This window comes from Macaca fascicularis, chromosome 1 (assembly GCF_037993035.2).
Source record: "Macaca fascicularis isolate 582-1 chromosome 1, T2T-MFA8v1.1".
NCBI classification, from domain to species: domain Eukaryota; kingdom Metazoa; phylum Chordata; class Mammalia; order Primates; family Cercopithecidae; genus Macaca; species Macaca fascicularis.
In genome coordinates, this window is record NC_088375.1 from 134,759,985 (window position 1) to 134,772,307 (window position 12,323).

The following is a 12,323-nucleotide window of genomic DNA, read 5'->3' on the forward strand; positions in this document are numbered from 1 at the left end:
ACCCAAGATTTTGCTAGTGTAGGGGAGGACAAGATTTAAAAAAAGAGGATCAGGGAATTTAAGAGGGAGCAGAGTTGCAACAACTGATTGGCATCTTCATGTGGGTGGTAGGCACAAAAGGCTGGAGCTGGGAAAATCTGGGGGACCCGAGTGGAATCCTGGAGCCAGAGCTCTGATGGCCTTGACAATCTCCCTTGGTCTGCACTACAGATTAGGCTGTTTCCACTCAACTTTACCTCCCTCTCTCTTTCACCTGCCTCTTAGACATGTCCAGCTCCAGCCTTTTCTGCCGATCCTCCCATGTTCTCTCGTACAGTCATTTCTCCTCATAAAATTCTGTACATTTAACCCATCTTGGCATTTGTTTCTCATAGGATCCAGAATAACATCATAACTTCCACATCTACTATATTTTATTTACTTAATCTTTTATTGTCTACCAGAATGTAAGTTCCAGGAGAGGAGAAAGTTTGTTCAATCATGTATCCCAAACCCCTAACACAGTGCCTGACCCATCAGAGGTTCTCAATAAATATATGCAGAATGAATAACAAATGCTTAAAAAATTAACAATTATTAGTATTGTCGACTAAACGAATGAATAAACACGTGGTGAGACCCATCAGTTGTCAGCAACCAGAGTGATCCAGTGTCTCTCAGGAATTTTAGCATTCTTGCCGTGCTCAGTCACTGTCTGGGAGTAGCCCCTGGGAAGCATAGCCTTGAAGCAACCATAGGAATGCGTTTCAGAGTAAAGGTTTGATTTTTTTTTTTTTTTAATTGACCCAAAGTGGGACTCTTGGGTCAATTATGCTCCTGTAGTTCAGTGTCTGAGAGGCACATTCTCATCAGCCACAGTGATAAATCTATGGAAAGAAAATAGAGCAGGGAGGAGAATAAAGATGGCTAAGGTAGGGAATGTTGCAATTTAGAATTGGGTCATTAAGGTAGCCTCAGTGAGAAGGCAACATTTGAGCAAGGTCTTGAAGAAGAAGTGGGAGTTAGTGATGAGGATACTTATGGGAAGAGCATATCAGGAAGGGCCTGTGCAAATGTCCTGTGGTGGGCCATACCTGCCATGTTTTAGGAACAAGGCTCGTGTAGTTAGAGAGCTGGGACTAAGAGAGAGTTAACAGGAAATTTGGTTGGAAATGTAACAGGTCCCAATTCATGCAGGGTCTAGTAGGCCATTGTAAGGACTTTAGCTTTTTCTCTGTGTAGGATGAGAAGACATTGAGGTGCTTTGAGCAGAGGAGTGTTTTGCAAGGGCGAAAACAGGAAGACTAGATAGGATGTTATTGCAGTAATCCAGATGAGAGATGATGGTGGCTTGTATCAAGGTGGTAACAATGAGAGTGGTGGAATTGGTTGTACCATGGATGTCTTTGATTCTGTTGGTGGACTGGATATGGGGGTTTAAGAGAAAGAGAGGATTCATAATCACTCTTTGCCTGAGTGAATAGAAGTTGTCATCAATTGGCCGGGCACAGTGGCTCACGCCTGTAATTGCAGCACTTTGGGAGGCCGAGGTGGGTGGATCACGAAGTCAGGAAATCGAGACCATCCTGGCTAACACGGTGAAACCCTACTAAAAATATAAAAAATTATATTTTTTATATCTACTAAAAGTATAAAAAGTTATATTTTTTATATCTACTAAAAATATAAAAAAAATTAGCCGGGCGTGGTGGCGGGTGCCGAATGGCGTGAACCCGGGAGGCGGAGCTTGCTGTGAGCTGAGATTGCGCCACTGCACTCCAGCCTGGGTGACAGAGCAAGACTCCGTCTCAAAAAAAAAAAAAAAAGAAGTTGCCATTAATTGAGATAGTGAAGTTGATGAACTAGGATTTTTTTTTTTTTTTTTTTTTTTGAGGGAGAGGATAGATTTTGGAAAAGTCAATTGGTTCTCTACATGGAGATATTGAGTAGGCAACTGGATATATGAATTTGGAGTTTAGGAAAGAAGTCTCAGGTGGATTTATAAAATTTATTGTAACTACGGAAGGATCAGAAAACATCCAGAATTATAGTTCAAAAAGCAGCATATGTTAGTGAACTAGCTTTCATTAAATATTAACTATATATTCATGACCAAATTCAGCCTTTGTAAAATAAATATATAATAGAGTGCTATCTGCTGTCAATTATCTTATTGAACTACTTTTACTAAATATTTTTGTTGTTTTCCAACCAGTGTAAACGAGGATGGCAAGAGTTAACAGTTAAAGTCAATTAGTTGACATTATATCAGGAGGTAGGGATATAAGAGATTATGAGACAGTGCTCCTTCTTACAATGAATTTACTGTCTGGCTGGAGAGATAAGACACATGCTCAAAACAATTAGAAGAAAAAAGAATAGTAAACCAACCGTTATTGTATTCTGATGAAACAAAGTGCTAACTAATGCATGATTTCAGCCCAGGGTAGTATATCATAGTGAATGATAGTAGTGTGTGGGATTAGCAGTAAATGCAACATGAATTGAAAAATTGAGATTAATGTGAGTTGCAGGAAAGCTGTTGCAGGGCGAAAGTAGACTTTAGAAGCAGAGAAGGCATTTCTAAGCATGAGGGGGGTGAAACAATGTGTTAGAGGTCCATAAGGGAGATTGTCCTGTCTGGAGCAGAAAGGAGAAATTAGACAGAGAGATTGATAGAAATATACATTTATACATAGAACTTGATGTTCAGGGAAAGTGGGAGAGAAAAGATCAGATTCATATTTTAAGGTAATAAAACTGCCAACTTCTCAGACATACAGGAACAGGGAAAATTCAGGTAGAGAGATCCATCAGGAAGGGTGACTATGAAAGAGTCCGTAGAAAGAGCCTGTAGAAAGAGGCTAAAAAATCACCGAGGTTCCACAAAAGGAATGGTCCCCCAGGGTTCTTCCTCACCTTCAGAAGGTCTGAACTCAGAGGCCACAAACTGGATGAACCTGAAGGACAAAGTAAATAGAGGAGGAGTATTTAAGGTGCTAATTCAAATGTGTTAGAACCCAAGGGGGATGGCAATGGGAATGACCAATAAGGAAGAAATCTATAAGAAATTTCAAGAAGAGGGTTCAACTGGAGAGAAGGATGAGAATTTGATAGGTTCCAGATTAAGTACAAAATAAAGCTTGAATTAGAAATTTCAGATCAAAAATCGTAAAGAAATGAAATCTAATGAAATAGTGGCAGGAGAAAATTGAAGGATGCCAAAGGCAGGAAGTCAATATTTTTAGAATGTATGTGTCAAAAATGTCTCTAGAGCCTTTTTGAAACCAGATCCCATGTTAAAAAACTGGATGCTCATTCTCCTTCTCACTCTTCTCTCTTTCTTTCTCTCTCTTTTTCTTCCCATGTTTCTCTCTTTATAATTCTCAGACTTCTGGAGGTCAGAAGTAGTGTCACGCTAAGAATATGGTGTTTATTTTTTATACTACATCTCTGAAGGAATTATTAGAAAAACCTTCACTTTCAGATTTACCATGTGCAAATGAGTCTGTTTCTATTTTCTTTTTTAAATCCTTGACCCTTATTCTCTCACATCACTGGACAAGGCGAGTTTTTCATCGCCCTTTTATTCTTTAGTAGACCTTTGGAAGGGATTTAATTGCCATAGGCAAGTAACAAATAGTATGCAAGTAGGGTGACCACATAAATCAAATTAAAAAATTTGACCACATAAATCAAATAAAAATTATTTTGATTTGTTGGTACTATGACATACCCATTTCATTGTGAGGTAATTTGAGCTTTATGGTTTAAAGAGTAAATGGGGAAAAATAATAGGCTTCAAGACAATCTACAGTACAGATGCTTGTCTTACTTGAGCTCTCCATGACACTGGGCAGAGTTAATCTCTCCTTCTCTCTTCACTTGGCTTCCAGGACACCTCACTCTCTTGATTTTATTCTCATGTCATTGGTCTCTCCCTCTCAGCCTTCTTTGTTCTTTCTCCTTTTCTCAATGTCTTAAAATTGCAGTGCACTAAAGCTGCAGTTGTTGATCTTCTCTTTTCTATTCCTTTCTACTCACTCTCAAGATCTCATTTAGTCTCATTTTAATGTCATTCAGATGCCAAGATTCATGCATTTATTTATGTCTCCAGCCTAGACTTCTCTTCTGCGCTGGAACTCCCTTACCTCAGAAATCTGTATGCCTCATTCCCTCACCTTTTTGGGTCTTTGCTGAGATGCTACCTTCTCAATGAGGCCACCTTGACTACACTATGCAAAACCACAAATCCCTGTTTCTGAAACTACGAATCCTCCTTATCTGGCTCTATTTTTTTTTTTAACCTTTATCATGTTCTGTAATACTATATGACACACTTTTTGGGGGGGTTTATTGCCTGTCTTCTTTCACTAGAATGCAACCTCCATGCAGAGAAGGTTTATTTTTTATCTGTAGTCTAAGTACTTAGAGCACACTGGTACATAGTGGACACAACAGATAATTGTTGGATGGTAATCATTATGATCCATTTGATTGTACAATATGTGTCAAATACCTTATAGGCCTACTTAATGGATTGGGGAAATTGACATTCAAAAAGATTAACTAATCTACCAATGGGCGATATATCTAATAAGCAGTAAAACTAGGATTTAAATCTAGAACTGTCTGGACAAAACGTTCCCTCTTTATTCATCATACTATCCTACCTCTATTTTTTCCTTAGTTGCAATGAGACACCACAGCACAAAGTTTAACCAGACGTAGAATACTATATTGTGCATGACCCACAAATTCAATCATTTTGACGATTAGTGGAATTGATTTTTAAGACTGGACACAGTTTACAACCATTTTTTTGATATTTGCTTAAAGATTATACTGTAACATTTTGTAAGCAAACAGAGTCTACAATCACTTTTTCTTTGAAATTTGCTTAAATATTAGATTATAATTATTTTGTAAGCAAAGTATTCCAGAGATATACCACTACAAAAAATATTCTACTTACATGTAGTCAAATAGTGTATGTGGTTAAGCATACTGCTGTCTCTTTAAACAACTATGCAGTGCTTTCCAGCTAAGTCTCCTAGAGGTCAAACAACTGCTCCATTTAGTGGAAAAGGATATTTAACTAAACCAGTTGACTTTTTAGAGATAAAAGGTGCAGCTGTTTTCTGAACACAGCCTAAGTTATCTAATATCCTATCAAAAATAACCACAGATAAGAAATAACCTATTAACAAACCAAGCACACAGCAAAGTCTCCCCAAATACCCATCAAACAAATTGAAAATGTTCTATAATTTATTTTCCTTCTCATGTCCATGTAACATGAGACACCAATATTTAACATATTTGAGATCTTATATCTTAGTGTCCTCTGACTCAGTTTGCAAATGGACATGAAAATAATTAGCATCATATAAAGTATTATCATAGCTTTAAACTGGAGAAAAAGCAGGAGGCTAAACAGTCTGTAATCATCATTCCACAAAGATCAAGTACTATAGGGTACCTCAGCACAGTGCATTTTTCTCTATCAATTTCCCACTTACACGTCCACACCTTCTGGTGCTTTTATACCCTTGTACAGTGTGTATCATAGAGGAGGATGAAAAACACCATCTAGATTGAACTTTAGATGTATTTGTTATGAGTAAGAGCATTCGGTGTGGACCATTTGCCTTATTCACTTTCCTTCCTTTGTTAGTAGTGTAAGGAAGCCGCCCTTCCCTCAGCATTGTTTTCGGATTTGGGTGTATTTAAAAATGCTGTTCCACTGTGATACCTTTACTTGACACTTTCGTTTTTAGCCAGTTGATTCAACATAATGTTTAAAATATTTGGACCAAAAAATGTTCCTGAAATCAAAAGCATTTTGAGTACATTCAAATATGTGGTAGTGCATACTAAACTGGATGTTTAAATTATCCAGATTGCTTCTGTGTGTGCTCAGCTGTTTTATGAGCTTAAAAAATGTGGGGCTGTTTTTGATTGTTGTTTTGAGGGTTATTTCTCCTTTTTCTCTCAAAGTTTGTGATTTTAGTTTAAAGAGTAACTGATTCAAAGTTTTAGCATCTGGGTAGTTTTTGCCCTAGATTTACACAAAGAAATACTAAGTGGGGTTTCTTCTATCAACTGAACTTGTTACATTCCCTTTTTCTCCTTAAGTTTGAATCTCAATTTTTGTTGGTAAAGCAAAATAAATACCCTCAAATTTGTATTGATCTCATAAATGCAAATAGAGAAATTAAAGCTGATCATTGAGAAGCTGCCTTGCCTATAAAGAAGTTATAGAGTCTGTAGCTCTACTAGACTCCCAAATGTAGACATCGGGACTGCTGGACCTCATATTTGTATCTCAAATACTTGTATTCCTCCATAAAGTCTTGAAGAACAATTTGGCCACTGAATATGGAATTTAAAAAAGATGTCACTGCTAAGTGGAAGCCCAGTACTTTGAGTTCTGATTACATAGTCATTCATCTATCCATACATCACATTGTGGTTAAACATCTATTGACTATGTAACGACATCATGCTATGTGCAGAGATAAAGATAAATAAGACAATGAACTTTTTAGTGGAGAAGGTAAGAGGTACACAGAAGACAAGTTAATACTGCATGAAAAGTGAAAATGTCACCAGTCACAATCAGGACAAGGAAGGCCAGAGTTCAGCGAAGTCATCCTAGCAGAGATAGCAGTCGAGCTGAGTGCTTGAGTCTTTCAGATTTGGACAAATAAGAGTTAGTTAACCAAGAGAATGATTCCAGGATAGGAGGTGTAGGGAAGTAAGGGGGACATGGCACAGTCACAGCCCCTGAATGTCTAGATCATTATAGATAAACTGAATAATTTCCCTAGGTGCAGATTTTTAAGTAGATAATGGAATGACATCTTACCAAATTGTCCATGAACAGGCTTATACATCCCCAGGTTATTATGTAAGGTATGTGATATTCAAAGACTCTATGTGTATACATATATACACATACATATTATAAATATGTTTGTCTCTATTAATGATCCTTAGCTAATTCATGTACATCAAAATCTTGTTTCTCTTCCATTAGTTAATGAATGTAGATGGTTTTGGAATCAGAGATACTGGCTTATTTTCCAGCCTTTCCATTTACTAGATGAGTGAACTCAAGAAAATCACTTAATATCTGAGAGAGTGCATTTTTTTCAGGAGTACAATGATGGGAATAAGAAATATGTCAAAATTTTTTCATCAATATTAAATTAGTATTTAGGTAAAGATGGTTAGAGGCTACAATAGATGCTTAATAAATGGCAACTTTACTATTACTATTTATCTTATTGTACAAGTCCAGTTCTTAGAAAGGTATATTAAATCTTGCAGTCATATTATTTTTTTTTTCAGTGCTTTTACATTTGCTGAATACCTCTCTTAACATATATAACTTAATACTGCAATTGACTTGTTCATGAGAAAGACCAGAGTCTCATTCTTTCCTATGAACCAAGAAGCTATCAGCTATCTTCATTTCCAGGATGGGAAAACTGAGGCATAGATGGACTGACTGATTTGGGCAAGGAGCCAATTCATTAAATAATAACTCTCCTTGTCTTTCCATTGGATTCCCTATGGAAATCTTGGAGGGCTCAGTCTGATTCTTTGTCACTATGGAAATATCCTATAAGATTATCCAATTAGATTGGTTTCTAGGCAGAGCCATCACTCTGAAAGCTAGGGTGCAAGCCAGTTATGTTAAAGTGGATTTACATGGCAAAGCAAGAAATGAGCCAGCTGTCAGTATGTCTGCCTTTCAGTCCATTTCACTATTAAAAATGAAGGCTCTGAGGTTTCATTTACCAACAGATTGGGTTCCAGACAATTGTAATTCTAGCTTGAAGATTTTTGGAAATAAGTGTTTTGAAAGATGCCAACTGAAAGTTTACTTCCAAAATATTTAATGGCCTCTCTTTGGAGAGATGGATAATTTGTAAGGGTCAGTGTTTATTGCATGCCTTAGATAGGCCTTGAAAAAGAGAACTAAAAAATAAGACCGCACATTTTCCATCTAGAAGTTTTACTCTAGTATAGTGTAAAATATAAAATATCTTTGTTATTTCATCATTAGTTCTGTCATGCAAAGTGAAATTCTTTTGGGTTTATGGCCTTCCTTCCCCTACCCTCCCTTTTCTTTTCTTCCCCTCTCCTTTCTTCCCTTCCTCTCTTCTTCCCTCCCCTCTCCTCTTTTCTCTCTCTTCTCCTCTTCCTTTTGGTGCAATTCTAACTGTAGGAGTTAGATTGCTTAATAGGTGCCCAGGGTAAAGACTGAAAGAATTACATTATGCAGTGAAGCAGTGGTGTGGGTGGGGTGAGATTTAAAAGAACATTAAGTTCCAAGAAATATAGTTGCCAGAAACAGGTCTATAGGAACTCCTTTAGAGCTGGAGGTTAATTAGAGTCCTTACTTCCTGTGAAATTTGAAGGCCTAGAGCATAGCCCAAATAGTGACATAGGGAGCTGCCACTTTGTACCCACATTAGTTGGCCATCAGCCACACACACACACAAAAAACAAAAAAACAAAAAACTCAGCAGCAAAATATTCCTTTGTATGTATTTAATTTCAACCTCATAACATAAAAAATACTTCAGAGAAAACATTTAAAAGCAATTTAAGTGTAAATTTCTTTCTAAGTAAAATTCCAAAGAGCAGTCTACTCTTCCTTATAGGCCTTGAAATTATTATTATTTTATTTTGTTTTGTTTTATTTTATTTTATTTTTGAGACGGAGTTTCGCTCTGTCGCCCAGGCTGGAGTGCAGTGACGCCATCTCGGCTCACTGCAAGCTCTGCCTCCCGCGTTCACGCCATTCTCCCGCCTCAGCCTCCCGAGCAGCTGGAACTGCAGGCGCCCGCTACCACGCCCAGCTAATTTTTTGTATTTTCAATAGAGACAGGGTTTCACCGTGTTAGCCAGGATGGTCTCGATCTCCTGACCTCGTGATCCACCCGCCTCAGCCTCCCAAAGTGTTGGGATTACAGGCGTGAGCCACCATGCCCGGCCAGGCCTTGGAATTATTAAATATGAAATCCTAAGCTATTTTGGTACTGCAATAGTAAGCAGCCTTCTAAAGGGAGTCCCTGAACAGAATAATAGCAGTAATTCAGAAGAAACAAAGGTCAAACCAGATGAATATCTCGTGTTAATTTTGTCCAAGGCTTTATTAACATACTATGGTTTGCCCATTTGACATTTGATTTTTATCAAGCTATATTCTTATCCCCATTCTTTATTTATATATCTTTTTTGGAAATGAATATGAATGAAATAAAAATCACAACCTTTTAGGGTGTGGGGCAGATCCATTTTCCTTTCTTTGAATTTACCAAATCTGTTTGTGTGAGGAAGCAAGGAAATGTATTTTTGGGGCCTAATGGTATAAGTACATTATTGTGTTTCCCAGAGCTATTGAAGGCAGTAAGCTCACTTCTAAGTGAGCAAGGTAAACACCCTCAGTTTTGTGTTGAGCTTTGTATGACTGCTGCGTCTTCTCCCTCATCCCACGATCTACTAAGCACAAATGTACATGTGACAAATGGAATGTAAACAAATTGTACCCCATGGGTGCACAGCAGGGGAAATGTACCGAAAGATTCTTACTTGCTATTACAAATGGTAGCCTCCAAGTGCCAAGTTAATTATAAAAAGGAGAAGCAGTGACTCCCTAACATACGGCTCAAAATAAAGACGGGTTTGTCCACAAAAAAGAATGTAACAATTCAGTTCTGTGCATTTGTTTATTGATGATCTCTTTTTTCCCCTTACGTCTTGACATTCCACCAAAGCAGGCTGCGTGATCTTCCTCTGAGGAAACAACTCAGAGCTTAGCTTTATTTACAAGCTTTATTCTACTAAAGAGCAAAATGTTCCAGTTGATAGAATAGATGTTACATGGCAGCCTACTGACCTCTCTATTTGGGAGAAATATTCAACTCCTACAGAGAAGTCCTAAATGTTAGCTGATTCACGGTCAGTTTTTTTTTTTTCTTTTGTATTTACTGAAGACCAACCCACTGACTTTAGTTTATTATTATTTTTCACCAGTAGGATGCTTCTCTACTTCATGTCAGATTCTGCAATAAACAAGGAGCTTTGGGCTCCTAATCTGAGCTTTATAATTTTTCACCTCCATTTGCTTCAAAGGCACCAAGTTCAGGCTACCTTAGAGTTTCACCTTAACAAGAAAAGGATGGTTTCACCTTAACAAGAAAAGGGTGTAGGGTAGGAGGAAGCCTAATCTTCACACTCATCTTCACACCCTTTGGGAATGCTGTCAGATCAGGGTATTTGCATGCGGGTCTTTAGGAGAAATGGGGAGACAACTGTAGAACTGATCCTTTGATTCTGGGGCTCCAGGAACTTCTAGAAGCACCCCAAGTAGTAAGAATACTCACCTTGATATAGGAGACTATTGAAAAGACATGTACTTCAGTTTAGGATGCTGATTATTTTTGGGGGAGGGATACTTTTGTGTGTATGACCGAAGTGTCTCTGATTTCAACCTGAAGGAAGCTGACTTCAGGTCCTCTCAGTAGGAAAGGGTGTAAAAACTAATGGAGAATTATGCCATCTGGGACTTAATAAGATTAACCTTAAAGATTAGGGTGGAGAGGACCTAGCTCCAAATTGGTGAGCTCTGAGCATGAGTAAGTGGAGGGAAAAGAGAAGTCCAGAAAGAGAGGACCAACATGATTGAAGTAGCAGTTGCTAGAGTACAGCTTACCAGAGGATGGAGCAGAAAACTCCAACAAAGAACTAGGAGAGCATGGGAACCCCCTGGGATGAATGAAAAGGACTTGGACTTTTAGGAGTAGCATGCACTCACAGGCTAGGAGCTCAAGAGTCAAAGATAATTGCAACTGTTACTATGTCTTTTGTGGTCTCCCTGGCTCTCTAGGACTGCTGTGACCTAGGGAAGATCTTTCAGTGCACAATGTCCATTCTACTACCAAGGTGTAAATTCAACACTCTACAGAAAAAAATTACAATTTGAAGACAAGCTAGATTTTTTCTAAAGTCGCATTATTAAAGTATTAGAATAACAGTTGAGAGTCCTTGCTTCAAACAGCAATATTGCTGCAGCCTTCATTCCCGTTTCTAACAATAGCTTTTAGTTCTTTCCACCAAATCAAGGAGTTCTAACACATTTAGAACTTGTAGCTAACATTTTGACTCAAGTGGCTTGCATAATTAGTTCCATATCATGGCCAGTTTAATTTCTTCCCTTTCATCCAAAAGTACACAGAGGTCTTGGTTATATCCTGTATCCTCACTACTTGAATGAAGCCCATCTTGCCCCTTCTTATATTCCTTCCCTCCCTTTAACCACAGAATTGTCATTCTAAGGGAAAACACAACTAACTGAGTCTATTTATTAATCTACCACCTCTCAAAGTGCCTAGGTCAAACGGAATAGTATAGTACATTTAGTGGAAAAAACACTTTCCATAGTCTAAATGGAATGTGAGCTTATGCATTCATGCTTTACTGAGTGGTCAACTCATATATGAATAGAAGTGATCCCAGTAGGTTAGGCATTCTTAGTCACAGGATGAGATAGGAAGTCAGCACAAGATACAAGTAGCAAAGACCTTGCTGGTAAAACAAGTTGCAGTAAAGTTGCAGGCCAAAACCCACCAAAACCAAGATGGCGGTGAAAGTGACCTCTGCTTGTCTTCACTGCTCATCCTACGCTAATTACAATACATTAGAATGCTAAAAGACACTCTCACCAGCGCCATGACAGTTTATAAATCATGGCAATGTCAGGAAGTTACACTATATGGTCTAAAAGAGGGAGGAACCCTCAGTTATGGGAATCGTCCACCCCTTTCCCAGAAAACACGTGAATAATCCACTTCTTGTTTAGCGTATATTCAAGAAATAACTACAAGTACAATTAGTTGAGTAGCCCACACTGCTGCTTTTGCCTATGGAGTAGTCTTTCTTTTGTTTCTTTGCTTCTCTAATAAACTTGCTTTCACTTAAAAAAAAAAAAAAAAGAAAAGCAGTGATCCTTTCCTTAAGGAACTAGCTTGAAATAAGTAGGCCTACTGTGGGAATTACCTTCTACATACCACACGTGTGTCCACTGGTCATGCGTTGGTGCCTATGTGGTTGGTTGGAAAGGATGAGTCGCTTGGAGTGACAAATGTAATTTTGGGTTCAAACATGTTTCTGGGAATCAAATGATACTTGGAAGTCTCTTGAGATCTGAAACTCTGTTGGCAATGTGAAAGTTTTCAGTGATGCACACCTTGAAGTCATGATTGTTGTGGCATGGTTGATTTCATTCATTCAACAAATATTTATTTTGCATTTTCCATGAACCAGGT